This window comes from Anser cygnoides, chromosome 3, assembly GCF_040182565.1.
Source record: "Anser cygnoides isolate HZ-2024a breed goose chromosome 3, Taihu_goose_T2T_genome, whole genome shotgun sequence".
Lineage (NCBI taxonomy): Eukaryota > Metazoa > Chordata > Aves > Anseriformes > Anatidae > Anser > Anser cygnoides.
In genome coordinates this window covers 23950183-23965083 of record NC_089875.1, presented here as the reverse complement: position 1 = coordinate 23965083, position 14901 = coordinate 23950183, and the positions used below count along the sequence as shown (strand labels likewise).

Sequence of the window (14901 nt, the reverse complement as noted above, 5' to 3'; positions counted from 1 at the left end):
CACTAAAGATTTGCAAGTCAACTTCTCTCCACAAAAGCTAAGCCATCAAGATAATTTTATCCAGCTTGTCTGGTGCAGAAGGTAGGCTTGCACCATCGTTTGTCCTCAATCTGCAAGCACAAATGAGAAGTGTTTAAATGGCAGTATCAGAGAAAGGACAGTATTAGAGAAGCTGAAGTTAGCTGATGCTGCAAACTATTAATTAACCTAAGAAGTAGGACAACTGACCACTATTTTGGCAAACAGGGGTTCCAGTTGTTTACATAGGATCTGGAATTTTAGAAGGAAAAACAGAAGTTCACTTACCTTAGTCCCAAAAAGGATTTTTTTTTTTGCTTGTTTAAACTAATGTGCAGCTCTGAATTTCTAGCAACTACATCCCAACATCCACTCTTATAGACTCGCATGAAAATATATTTTGGGGACTGAGGTGTGAAGGCTCAGTGAATTGAGCCTTTGCCTAAGATGATGTCAGCCACTTGCAGAACAATTCTAGGTGCAATGTCAGAACTGGAAGTACAAGCCAAAAGGTCTGGCTCCATCTCGAGAGATCTAGACACAAGACAGTATTTCGTTTGTAGGATCGAATACACAGAAAATATACCCATCTTCTACAACAGAAAGTCTTTGATGGATGACCAAATAGGTCATATCTCCAATATACATCAACAAGATTCAGGGAGGTGTTTATTTGGATTTTTTGCTTGTTTTTAATACATTTCAGTTGTATTTCGTTCAATGAGCTTCAGACAAAGTATGCCATACTCTGCAGACTTCCAAACTTAGAACACATGCTAGCGTTATGCACACCACAAAAAAAGAGAATGCTGCCTGTTCAATCGAGTATCTTCCTGCACTTAAGTACACATGGAAGCAAAGCAGCTGCTGCCACTAGTATCACAGAGCTGAAACATATTTGAGAAACTCTGCTCTGTTCTCTAGGCTGGATATTCTCTTACAGACTTCAAAGTCAGGCAAGGTAGAAAGTAAATGCAAGTAGTGAGATGTTTTGTTGCCCCCCAACTTTAAGAAATTAAGATTTATTCAAATACCACTTTGTCCCATAATTGTTAAATAATGCAACATTATAAGTTGCTTTACAGCACAAAAAAATATGTTCCATGCAAGGAACCAATGAACAACGCAATTTGCCAACCAGGTCACTAAAAGTAGTTGAAAAGAGTCCCGTCTGCAGCACTGGCTAATATTGAAAGAACAAGGAGGTGGAAGGATGAGGTAATGGAAATAGGGAAAGCAGTTTATCACTCCTCTCTCTCCCCCCTTCCCTTGTAGAGGGACTTTAATCTGAGCACACAGGAACAGTAGAAGACTATGTTCCTACTCATGACCTTTCTTTGAAAAAAGTGCAGTACAAAGCGTCAAGAAGCAACAGAAAAGTTGGGGGGTGGGTGGGATGAAGAAGTCTGGCATTCCAATACTCCCACTCCCAGTTTAAAACTAGGAGGCAGACCAATTGCTATTTCACAGTCTGATGATTTGCTCTACTTTCCACGAACCAAGAATGCTTAAGAAGTTTTAAGCTTAATCTCTGTTTAATGTCTCAGGTTAATCACGTTAAGGAATTGTTTCTGGAATCCAATGTCATCAATGGCAGTAGTGGACCTCTTAAAGTGAACGTTCAGTAAGAAACAGAAAACTAAAAATCTCCTTGCTTCAGAAGATGAGCCAGAAGTCTTTTTTTTTCGAGGATTTAAGACAGGTTAGCTTTGCATATTTTATACATGCGCATGTATAGTCAGAGAAATTACAAATCAGTACACAGATTACATACTTCTCTCCAACATCTATCAATAATGAGAAACCATCAGCAATTGTACTAAAGCATACTTATTTATGAATTATAAGTATAGCTTGCTCGCATGGCTTATAAAAATTATTGCAGCTCATGAAGTAATGAAGCTACAATATCATGTACAGTTGTATGTATAGCCATAGGCATTTCCTTTTTTGTGATTGAAATACAGGAACAATTGTGCTGAATCAACCCACAAGATAATGGATTTCCTCACAATCCTCAGCAATGACAGAATAGATTGTTCTTCAGAGAAAAGCATACAACTGCCACAGGATGGACAGTTTCCCTATGGGAAATTGTTTCTCCATCCTTTTTAAGTTATTTGAGCCATCAGCACCTAACTATGATGCAAGGCTTATTTTTTTTTTGACTGAGAAAAGTTTCACATTTGGAGTCCATGACTGATTTGTATTTAAGGCTCCAGTATGGCAGAGGCCCTACTTCTGCAACATCAACTTCACAGCCATACAACCACCTTTTCCGATGTCCAAATAAATCATACGGCTTATAATCCCATACTTCCAAAAACTGCAATTTCTGCATTATAAAGCAAGTACATTTGTAGAAATAGTTGGTGTAAGTGAAGAGAAGACATCATTAAGGGGATAACACTTCAATAACAGTCCTGAAATACTTCCCTCCTACATTTCCAGGCAAAACATGCCATTTTGAAGCTCCACATTGCTGTGCACATCCGCAGTCTGTAGGGGAAGAAATCACTTCATAAAACTGCAGAATTATGAAGTTGTTGAGGGACCCCTGGCTGAATATCTATCAGAATCACCCCAGCAGGATCAACTTGAGCATGCTGCTCAGAGCCAACGTGTGACAGGGCAGTGCCATCTCCTAGAGTGAAGACTACATGACCTCTCTGAGCAACCTGTTCCAGTGTTCAATCACATGCACAGTAATAACATTTTTTCTCTTTCATTTAAATGGAATTTCCTGTATTTCAATTTGTGCTTGTTGCCTCTTGTCCTTTCACTGGGCTGGGATGAAAGCAGCAGGAGAGCCACAAACGGAAACTGCTACACATACAGGCAATGAAGCTAACAGGGAAAAAAGAAAACAAATCCATGAGTCATGTATATTAATTTGCTTTCAAGGGCAAGATCAATGTTTAAGTTAAGCACTGGTGCAACCTTAAAGGCACACCCTGCCCTGTTATAGAACCTCACGGGCCACAGCTCCCACTAAACTTTCATCCTATCCACCAAGGGAAAAGGATATTCACTGAGTTTTCACCTCTGCAGGAAGATGCACTATATTCAAAATTTGCATTTGTTCTGTTTTGTAACTGAGTCATTACCTGATCAGATATGGCAATAATTAAAAGCAATGGAAATAAAAGAAGCAGTAGCCCTAAAAAGTAATGCTATTTACATAATTGCCTTTTAAATCTGCTTCAACCAACTTCTCCACACTCAGTTCTTTAGATACACAAATGTCTCATTTGAACAGCTCTTAGAGATGCGATAATTGTGCTGGTAAAAAAGTAACCACTACCTGAGACCTCTTCATCTTTCTTAACTGATTTCTCAGGTCCTTCATCTCAAAGCAAAGTTCTCAGTGTTGCAGCTTCATTTTCCAAATCTCTGCTTCTGTACTTCTCTGACAATCAACAAGCTTCTTCCAAATCACAGAATTTCCATCTAACCTCCATCCCAACCCTCCCTAGTAAAACCACACTTCTGCCTTCTGATTAAGATACTTCCCCAGAAGACAAGAGGAAAAAAAAACAAATCTATATCATAAGGCACTGAAGCTACAGAAAATTTACTGTGAAAAGAAATGGAACTTGCCATGATAAAAACTAGATGAGAACAAGAAACCACTCAAAGTGGGGAATTTCAGTACTCATTGTCTCAAAGAATTAAAGCTCACACATTCATGAGATCACATGTTATATTCCCACCTTATATCATTTCCCCCTCGGTTGCCTGCATCTCCTGTGTTTGCATACATGGCTTTTGTTTTCTTCCCCATACCTCACGATCCTATGGGCGGTTAGATGAAGCCACCAAGCTACACTCAGCATGTGGAAGTCACAAACCAGGAAAAAGAGCTCAACACCTTATTACAGCCAGACATCATTGCTCTTAGTGGAACTCCACGCTAAAGCGTCAATAGAAAATATTGCTCCCAGTTGCAGCTTAACAGTGGAGAGAAATATAACAGAAGTAAAGCAAGTTGTCTGCTAAAAACAAGAGAACATTCAAAAAATCTATATTTGGCACCTTGATACCTTTGAAATCAATCAGCTTTTAGAATTCACTGCTACACAATAATAAACATGGACTACAGCAAGATTTAGTGCGCTGCAGATTTTTATGGTTCACAAGAACATTTAGCTGCTCATACTGTTAATGCCAGAGAGACTACCAGAGGAGAGACAATCTGATGTTTAAGATGTTAAGCTTTTTATGTCTCTGGCTCAACTCATAACAAATAACTTCACCCCCCTCTAAAGTGATCAGATTCCTAGTGATAAGATTCCAACCTCATTCCTGCTCCACCAGCTCTAGCAGCTTCTGCCCCCAAATTGAGCTGCTTCTACTGGCAAAGATCACAGAAGATTTTGCCCTTCATATGTAAGTCCTAGGTTATATTTCTTCCTGGTTGGCAAGCTTGAACTGAATCAAAGGTGGATATGACGCATCCCAGAGTTGGTGCAGAGACGAGGCTGTCATACATTGACTTTGCTGCAATGTACTGCTTTGCCCCCAGAACGGTAAGAGTTTAACTGCTTGCTGAAACATTTGTCTTAACAGTCTTTGAACAGGACATTTTAAAGGTCTAAGTCCTCCATTTATTATAAAGGGTGCCTGGATGACTAGCACTGACTATGTACTTAACCTTTCAAACAGCTAGATTTATCCAGGATGAACATCCTCCCAAGCCATTAGGAGGAAACTGCCCCAGCAAACAGATTCCCCCAGGCACCCAGCACAGAACCTCCTGCAGCAGCTGAAGCTTCTGGCAACAGCCAGACAGGACAAGTTGAACTCAACACAGCCATTTCTATATCTGTTAAGTGCCTCTCTATTGAGGATATATCTTATTTTCTCTCTCTGCTTCTCCTCAGACATCCATATACTTCCTTTGTTCTTCCTAAACTTGCTCGCTCTTCAGCTTTTCAACTTTCCACTCTTCCAATTCATTCTGCTCCTGTGTGCTTTCAAGAGCATTGTTCCTCCTAAACATACTTGACATTTGAACAGGCCTTTCTAAAATCAGAATTTCCTTTCTGCCTACCTACCACTATTAATGCTCACTCCTCTGCTAACTCTACTCAAACTACCAGAACATTAGAACAAAGAAGTGAATAAAGTGGTATAGCGAAGGGGGACACCTCTCCCCTTTATTAATAAACCTCTTCATATCCTAGAGTAGATTTCATGTCTCTTTTCATGCTAATACCAGCACCTAGTCCATATTTTTTACTACCAAGATTATGGTGCTGCCAAAACAGTGATAAATATCAACTAACTCTTCTCAAGAAATTAACTTCTAAATTTCATCTCTTAAAAATAATAATTCTTCAAAATCCTCTAATGACTATTAGAGTGGGAGAAGCTATGAAAAACGAAATATGGCTGAAGCAGTTTCAAAGTACCCTATCACATACAACTTTCTTGCATTTCATAATCACAAGGTAAAAGTTTTTCCTCACTCTGAATTATGAAAACTTATCTAATCCTTCGGTATTGAAATTCTTCTCATGTGCTGAACAACTAGTACTACCAAAAAGGTAGTAGCGGTACTACTATATCTACTACTTTTGCCCAGGCAAAGCAATTTAGCCTCAGTAGGTAACCTGAGCACAAGATCATAACATAGGTCAAGATTTTTATTACTATGTGGCCTAGCTAAAATAACTGAAATAAATATGCACATGCTATTGGTTTTCTAACCTGTAGCTAATGGTATTAAATATACGTGCGTTTGCATCTGTTCCATTGTTTCCATGCACAGAATGTGAAGGTGGAAGTACACAATATTTTTAGTGCTGCACATACAAGAAACAGGCCATTCATTTAATTTAATTTCAGAATTGCAGCTATTCCTTATACGCTTTAACAGAGCAGATAATTCAGCTAGAGCATCCCAATAGTAAAGCCACAAGACAAACATGCATCCCAGAGACAGAATATGGGAGAAAAGAGAGCATACCGACTATCAGACTCTTGCCAGAAGAGCAGAAACTCTGCATTATTTCACATTTGTAAAAATCTTTCCTTCAGGCATTCACGGCTTCCATGACACGTTTCCAACAGTCTGCTCTAAAACAGAGGGCCACTTTACTACTCCATGTGAAGTTTGTTGTAAAATGCTATACTTCTGTTCAAAGCTTACTAGAAGTTACACTGGCTTTCTAAGGATTCTGTATACTACATGTACAGAATGTACTGAATATACGTATTGTATTTCTAATACTCTAAGTTGAAATAGAACATGAAACACAATAATAGTTTCAAGAGACCCTACAATAAACTGATTTAAGTTCAGCTTGGCTATACCCATTCTACATAGAAACATTAAAACTAAGAGGTGAATGTATAAAAATCAAGTAGTAACACATTTGCAAAATCAGGAAGAAAATCCCAAGTTTCAGCCACTCTCAAATCACTGCTTATGATAGGTGGATTTTTGTCAGAAAACTTAGTTACAGCTAAATCATTTCAGTAAGGTTACATTGTGTAGATGAACCCATCAGAATGTGCATCTGTTCAGACAAGTCAGTAATTCCACCCAATTAATTTTTGTTGTTGCCACCAGAAGTGCTAGTTTACCCTAGCTATCACTTTCTCATGGCCTACATGAAGTCAGCTGGTCTTATTCTAATTGCCACTTAACCCCAAGTAACATAGAAGGAAAAACACACAAGCAACAAAACCTGAGATTACTCCAGCAAACACCACGACTGGCACCCTGTGCCAACCATGGGGATCTCATTCTGAACTGATGAAGCAGTCCCTGGACACCCGTGACTGACTGCTGAAACACCAGGGGTGATTGACAACTCCAACAGATTTTCACAGGTTATTGTATCGACAGCACAACACAGAATAATCAGTCTTAGAATGCTTTCAATCACCTCCAGCTTCTCCCATGGATGGGAAACCACAGATTAATATTTCACTTGTCAAAGACTAAGTCTGCATGCTAATTTTTAAATCAGACTATTGCGATCCTGTCCCAAGACCTACTCAAATATTCTTCCTAAAAGTATTTTTGACAGAACTTAAGCTGCTTACAAGATCTAATTTCCCTTAAAAACCAGGGAATCCCATTTTGTACATTTAAGATACTAAAAACCCATCCAAAAAGCACACAAACTCCTTGTTTTTTTTTATTAATTACAAGTATCAAAGCTTAGATTTATACATTTATTCCAAAGAACTGAGACCCCTTTTTAACAAAGCAGCAACCTGTATTACAGTACGAATAGTGTCACTGTCTCCTTTTAGTAAATAGTTTCATTTCATCAGGGCAAGTTTTACTGTAACTCTTTCTCCCCTCTCCAAGCTTTCCCCTTCCATAACACTATGGAAATTCAACCTCTTGCTGTGAGAGGGCTTTGACAAACTGGCATGTGGCCAACTTGCAACTGATACTACAGTTTAAATACCTTCCCAGCAAAGTTGCATAAACTTCAAAATACTCTGGGATCAGTCATTAAAATGTTTTTGTTTCAGTTACAACACTAATGAAAACCAAATGTCTAAATTTATTTTAGCTAGCTTAACGGTCTAGGGGCTTTGCTCAAGAGAATCAACCCTCATTTACCCAACTGAATAGATTAGTCACAACATCATACAGCAATACGGATAATACTTTCAAAAGATTTAATTATAAGTGTTTCAGCCACAGATTTAATTAAGGAGACCCAATTAATTGTCTCAATTTGATTCTTTTCTAAAGTCTTCAATTACAGTGCATCTCAAACTGTGCATTTTAGCTGCAGGTTTACAAGGTTCCATTTGCAAACAGATTCAAGACCCAACGCTAATGCTACTCTACAGCATAAGCTCTTGCAAACTGCATGGATTTATCTGTCCAAATTGGGTACACGATAACAGATTCTGCCTGAAATTTAAGCTTTCCCAAAGTCTTTGCCTGTAAAACTCAATGCAGTGAAGTCTTTTGTTAAGTGTATCTGTATATTGACATACATGACACATTGAACAAGCACGAATATTCTGGGTGGGAAATGGAGAATACGAAATGAAATGCTTTGTACAAGCTTTTCACCTGCGAGTCATGACATTCTGCTGCTGGTTCAATCTCTACCCTCTATAGTTAGGCCAACAAGTTAACGTTGTTTTAATACAGGCTTCACAACCAATGACAAACTGATGCTTCGGCAACGTTTTCCCCGCAAATTCACTTTAGAATACTTGGTACGTAATTCTCTCCAAAGCAAACAATATCAGAGTTCCATTAAAACAAAACCAACATATGCTGACAAGTATCTTTCAAAAGGTCTAAAAACGCAGAAAAAAGTTTTCAATGACAACGCTATCGACCATCATCAGCATCTCAAGATATTTACATGTGCCACTGGTTTGCAACTAGCATTCAAACCATTCAACCACACAATTAGCGACAGCTGCTAAAAAGCCCAAAACATCAGGGAAAAGAAATGAAAGTTTAACAACAAGGTTGAATTGAGGAAAGACAGAGTCTCTTGCTAAATATGAGGCATTACGATACATCCCTAGAAAGAATACCTGCCTCCCAGCGCCATACCCAAGCTTCCAGAAGGCTGCTACATCCTGTCTCTACAGACAGGGAACTCTGAACTAAAGTTTTAATCCTAGCCTATTCTTTGGGACCAACTTCTCAAAAACCAATCTACTGAACATCAATCCACGTTCATCCCCTTCTGTAGTAAAATAATCACATCAAAGGCAGATTATAGAGCACCAGCAATACTGAAGAATTAAGTCTCAAATTCAGAATAGTAACGCTGAATTTTATGCCTCATAGAAAAAGCCTATTTTTCACACAAGAAATCATTTATAAACACAATGTGAGAAGGGAAAAAAGGGTAACAATTAAGCCTTCCCCAGTGAAGTAGAACTCAATACTTTCCACAGATTTGACATTCTCATTTTACCTCTTTACCTCCTTCAGTAGTTGGTTCAAAGTATGTCGTACCACTTGAGCTGCTCCACAACGGTAATATGGAGAGAAGTCCAGCTTAGGAACAAGGTGGCTGCTCAACTTCCTTCATATCGACACCGTCACAGGAGCTGTCATCCCTTTGCAATAAGAAAGGAACATTGAGTTAGTATTTCATATTTTTTCCCTGACTGTGCATCTGAGGCTTCTCACCACACATTAAAGGAAATCTGAAAACATTTAATAAACATTGCTCCATGAATATTCAGGATCACAGAATCGTAGGGGTTGGAAGGGACCTCCAGAGATCATCGGGTCCAACCCCCCACCAAAGCAGGTTCCCTAGAGCAGGTTGCCCAGGTAGGCATCCAGACAGGCCTTGAATATCTCCAGAGACGGAGACTCCACAACCTCCCTGGGCAGCCTGTTCCAGTGCTCCCTCACCCTCACCGTGAAGAGGTTCTTTTGTACATTGGTGCAGAACTTCCTGTGCTCCATTTTGTGGCCATTGACCCTTGTCCTATCCCCACAAACCACTGAAAAGAGGTTGGCCAAATCCCTCTGTCTCCCACACTTAAGGTATTTGTAAACATTACTAAGATCCCCTCTCAGTCTTCTCTTCTCAAGGCTGAAGACGATCTTGATGGCTGGTAGCATTAGCTCTGGAAGCTAGCCAGCTGTTGGGTCTGGCCAAGAGGACTGATGCAAAATGAGGTAATCCAACAGATGTACGTAGCTCTTTGGGTTTTCTTCCCGTCACTAGCCCAAGTGGCTTTTCTCACTATAGCACTATTTCCAGGTATCGAAGACAGACATATGGGATGATCCAAAAAAAAAAAAAGACGACACATCTAGAAATCTACTTGGAAAAGAGGCTTGAAATTGAACTGCCAAAGAAGCAAACTAACCCAAGAGCATTTGGTCACTGATGATTAGCAGCAGATAGCTCAGCAATATCAGCTACATCTTAGCATCATGAAATAAGCATGGACTGCACAAAGCATAAATCTCCTATTTTAAAACATCTTGCTGAATTGAATGAATTTGAATGAAAATGCAAAGCCGGGAAGCTGCATTTCTCAGTAATTCCAATTATTACTCTAGTACCTTCAATTAATCCTATACATGTAATAATGGCTCTTTCAATTTATGTTCACTTTCTTCCCAAAGAAGCAGAACTTTGTCCAAGCAAACTGGACTACATTTTGCCTCACTGCTCTATGAAATAAAGTTTTCCCCACGCACTAGTGACTGGATGTTTGGCTAAGAGAAGAACTGTACTAGGCATGGGAAGCAATTGGTACCCAGCACTGTGCTACACTTGTGACGAGAGATCATGCCCAAGCTTATCCCTGTAAAGAAACTTTCCTTTGCCTATGAAGAGGGATGGGACAAAGCCATCACAACAGTGGAGTTCCAGAATGATATGTTTATCTTGACATGCACACAGGGCTCAATTTTACCAAGAAAACTGCAGTTAATTATTTGCCTCATTAACATAGTCAACGATCTTTTATGGGGCTGCTTCTTTAATATGTTTTTCTTCCTTATTCTTCTTTCACTTTTCACATAAGGACATTCACCTTTTCCACTATGTTGCCTCTTGACATTTGGCTTCTCTTTCAGCTTCTTCTGACAAGGAAACTAACCATGTGTCCTGTAGGAGTTGTTAGCCTTGTCCTTAAGGACTGTACAGCTTAGAGTAAGACAGCAGTATTTAGTCTACTTGTATCTTCACTATAACAAAGATGAGGTTTAATTCCTTCAGCTTTCAAACATATCTCCTTATGTCTCATCCAGCGTGACCTGGGAGATGAGCAAGTTACCATTTGACTCCTTTGTTAAACGTGCACTTTTCTTAGTGGGTACGCAATAGCAGGGTCTGGCAGGCTGTGCAGGTAGTTTGCATGGGCTTGAAAGTCAGCACACCATTCTCTGAATCAAGATTTGAGTGCTTGCATGAACACATTCATCTCTGTCATACTTATTTTGGAAGAGGAGAAAAGTAAAGTGGGAGTTAGGAAGAAGCTAAGCAGATGGTTTAAAAGGCAAAGAATAGACCCGAAACATACTTTGAGTGTTGTGTTATGCAAGAAGGCTCTCCCAGGCATTTAATCTACGCATGCAGCAGATTTATGGTTTAATTTTCTTGTTATGCCAGCTGTTAGCCAGGCAGAAGTCACCACCCCCTTTTCCCAGATCACAGGAAAACTCAGGCCTTCCCTTGCTTCATGAAGATGCATAAAGCCCAGCAGGTTTTGCAGTGACAATGCTGCATTCCTTGATTCCTGGGCTCTGCACGTATATTGTCTATATATTTAAATACTAATTGACATGCCTCCAAAGTACTGCAGGGCACACAACTACACTTATTTTACTGCAGAGCAAAGAAGCAACCTAGACACACACCTGGACAACTAAAAAGCTAGTACAAAATGAAGATACACATGTGGACATCTCTGCATTAACTCATTCCAGAGTGAACTTAATCTATTTTTCAAGTAGACAGAACTTATGTTCACCATCCAGTTAACTCCCAATGAGAACAGCATCATTTGGACACAGAACACTAATTTGAGAACAGCTAGCATGAACCTTCTCTCCTTCATTCCTCTGTAAACAAACATTAAGATCCTGACATATCCATGGCAACTTGTGCTGTGGAAACCAGACTTCAACATAACCTTTTAAAAAATGATGCCAGTTCTTTCACACACAATACACTGAAGGAATTATAAACCCCGTAGGGTGACACTGTAATAATAAATTTGAATGTAAATGTCAGCGGAGACCTAACTTAAAACCCACACCTGCAGAAAGAAGCCCACAGGGATTTCAGTCTGATGCTACCAGTTTAAAAAAAAGCTATTTCATTGCCCTAAAGACCCCACACACCCTCTCATTCTTCAACACTACTGGTTTGTCTAAGTAGCATTAAGTCGTACCAGCATGCCCCCAAGTCTCTTAAGAGAGTTCAAATTTTAAAAACATCCATAGGAAGGTTTTATTGCTACAAGTCGCATCAGTTTATACAGATGCGACCTCTTCACCAAAGAAGGCTAGGCAATGTAATAGAACTGGGATTCCAATAAGACTCAAATTCTGTAAGCTTTCTGTACCCTTATAAATCTTGAATGAAATCAAGCAACTGTGCCATACAGTTGAACTCTTTGACAAAGGACCTATCTTTAGCAGTAGTGGGGAAGAACAGAGCAAAAGAAGAAAACAGGCAGGATTTTTCCATATACAAAGATTAGGGGAAATGTGAACAGTAACTCTGTGATAGATATTTTTAAGCTACTGGAATTTTAACCAGTTCTTCTTGAACCCGAAGACACCATAACAGATGAATTCAAACAACTTAAGAATCCAAGAATGAAAAAAAACCTTGAGCTCACATACTAGCTTTTAATGCAAAGAGATATGTATCTGAAGAATTTTCATACCTGTAGTTACAGAGAAAAATTAATCCTTAGAGCATTACATTCTTTGTGTGGAAAGCAAGGCCAAGAATTAAACATGCCCTTCAGCAAATCATAATTCAATGCCATATCTAAGATGAAGATGCCGATGCTGACAGTTCTGTCTCCTATGCCCCAATTCCTGGTGCCAGGCTGCACTGCCCCTTATTTGTGCATCATAATTGCTAGTCCCAAGAAGAAGTGCATGCAAGATAGAGGCTGGCATCTGCTAATGAGGGAATGTTTTGTTTTATAGCTCAATTTTAGCTGAGTAATGCAGCCTGAAATCTGAGTTTAGGATCAAACTTACCATGGGGTTTGATGAGTGTAATTTCTGCCTTATCCCCAAAATTCTGTATGAAGTTGAAGACATTTTTCTGGAAGTTTTTAGCCACTGGTATACGCACTTAGCATATCAATTCAATATTTACAGTCATGAAGTGGAACTGAGCCAGAAGATACATAAAAGTATTTTCCCCATTATGCATTATTACTTTTCTTTGAAGGGTAGGGAGTAGAAATGAGGGAGTACAGATGTGCTATTTTGATAGCAAGACGCATTAGCACAAAATAAGAAAATGATTAATATGGACCCAATGCTATTAACTGCTTGGATACCTTTTTAATTTGTATGGCCTAGCTTTCTAGAAACTAGCCAGGATTTTCTAGTGCTATAAAGGTTGGAAAAAGTTCAATAAATCAGCTAATCCATGCTCTCAAAACTGGATTAGGAAAGTATGGTCTAGACATAGTTAATCCACGCCTCAAAAGGCACTCTACAAATGGAAATACCATAGCCTCCTGTACCAATCCGTTCCAATGATTCACTTTTTTTCCTAGTATCCATTTATACACCTTTGTTGCAGCTTAAACCCATTACTGATGGTTCAATCTTTAGAATGACTATAGTGAGTACTTCCCTCTTTTTTTTTTTTGATATCTCAGTTGAACACAACTCTTCCTTCTCCCTATACCCTTCTGTTATAGAAAAGAAACTGTTCTAATTTTTAACAGAAAATATTTTTCAAGACTCTTCTCTTTACTTGCTTCTATACTCTAGAAGTAATCTAGCTTTTCCTGAGGTAAAGTGCCTAAACCTTAAGTAAAGGACTGTCACATCATTTATAGGGTTATCCTGCTTGTGTTTTTCAGTATATCTGGCTTTACTTGAAACATTTATGTTAACAAAGGCACATCCAGATTGACTGCAATATTCCCCATACCCTTTGCATAGAACTCATTCTTCCACTGTCTAGTTGTACAGAGATCATCAATAAGGACAAGATCCAAGGTTCTCTGTTTAATCTGAAAGGCATATTCTTCCCCAGACTACTTTTCAAGCTTCTTCAAATCATTCTGAACCCTAAATGGTTTCCAGTACACAGGCAGTGACCCCCAGCTCGGTATCATCTGCTGCTAAAGCTATACAGCCTTAACTTTTCACTTAAGTCAAAATTAGTGAGAGAACCCTGCAGAGACCATTCAGTCCAGACAACCTTCTGGTCTGACATTGATCCATGGAACTATTTAAAGTTTTTCACCAACTTTATGGTACTTAGAGAAGCACCTCCCTGCTTTTTCATATAGGTAATATCATTAGAATAGCCTCATTAAACTCAAAACACATTAATGTCTCCCAAAGCCACAAGACTTGATAGCATATTAGGGAAGATTTGACTGCTTGACAATTTGGTTTTGAGGAAATCCACATTTATTTTTATTTACTACCTTTGTACTCCCCACCCCCCAAAAAAAAGAGACTTATAAAATAGTTCATATTTATTCCTGTGTTTTCACAAATAGCCTCCCGTTCCCTGGTAGTTCTTGGCCATCTCCTTAGATGCAGGCACTTTCTTTTCTTCATTTTCTTTTTTTTTTTAACCCACCCCTCTTGAAGCAATTCCACCTGTTTATATGGAAACTAATATACACCTCTGCAGCCAGAAACCAGGTGAAGCAAAATAACCTTGGCTGAATTTCTCCCCTTTTTCAGATAAGAAAAATAATGGAAAACACAAAACTTCTTATCTGAGGAAAGTTCATACTTCTGTTTCTGAAGAAAGGTATAATTGCAGTTTATCCGTGGTAAGCTTGTAGCAGGCCACTTCCTTATTACTCTTGCCATCAAATAAACTGCTCTAGAAGTACACTACCCCGTGCCCTTGAACTGCTGTAAACTGAAGATGATGTCCTGAGTATCAAATATGGCAAACAGACAGACAGCCCATAGAAGAACACTTTCTGAAGACAGGAACACCCTAGTGTAAATAGCTTAGTTTTAGGTGTTGTACAGAATAACGCCTTTATATTATGCTTCTCTATAATTTAACCACATTGACCTTTTAATCTTGATTTTAAAATTAACATGCCTTTACCTCTGTGTCAGAGCTATGACCTCAGCCAACATGTGCTCTTAAGCAAGTTTATAGTGAAAAATCTGTACTTCCATTACAGCATGAAAACACATTAAATGTATTTTTCTGGAGGAAAAGAAGT

At 38.9% G+C, this 14901-nt stretch overlaps 1 protein-coding gene across 2 annotated transcripts in view; it reads right to left on the bottom strand.

Annotated features, from left to right (window-relative positions):
• The window catches only part of DISP1 (dispatched RND transporter family member 1), an 89237-nt gene that overhangs the window by 66579 nt on the left and 7757 nt on the right, over positions 1 to 14901 (bottom strand). Inside the window, exon 2 of one of the 2 annotated variants that reach the window (XM_066993688.1) lies at positions 8940 to 9084. The gene's annotated coding sequence lies outside the window, so the exon portion shown is untranslated. The remainder of the gene's footprint in view (positions 1 to 8939; positions 9085 to 14901) is intronic. The other variant, XM_048057583.2, reaches the window with a different exon arrangement.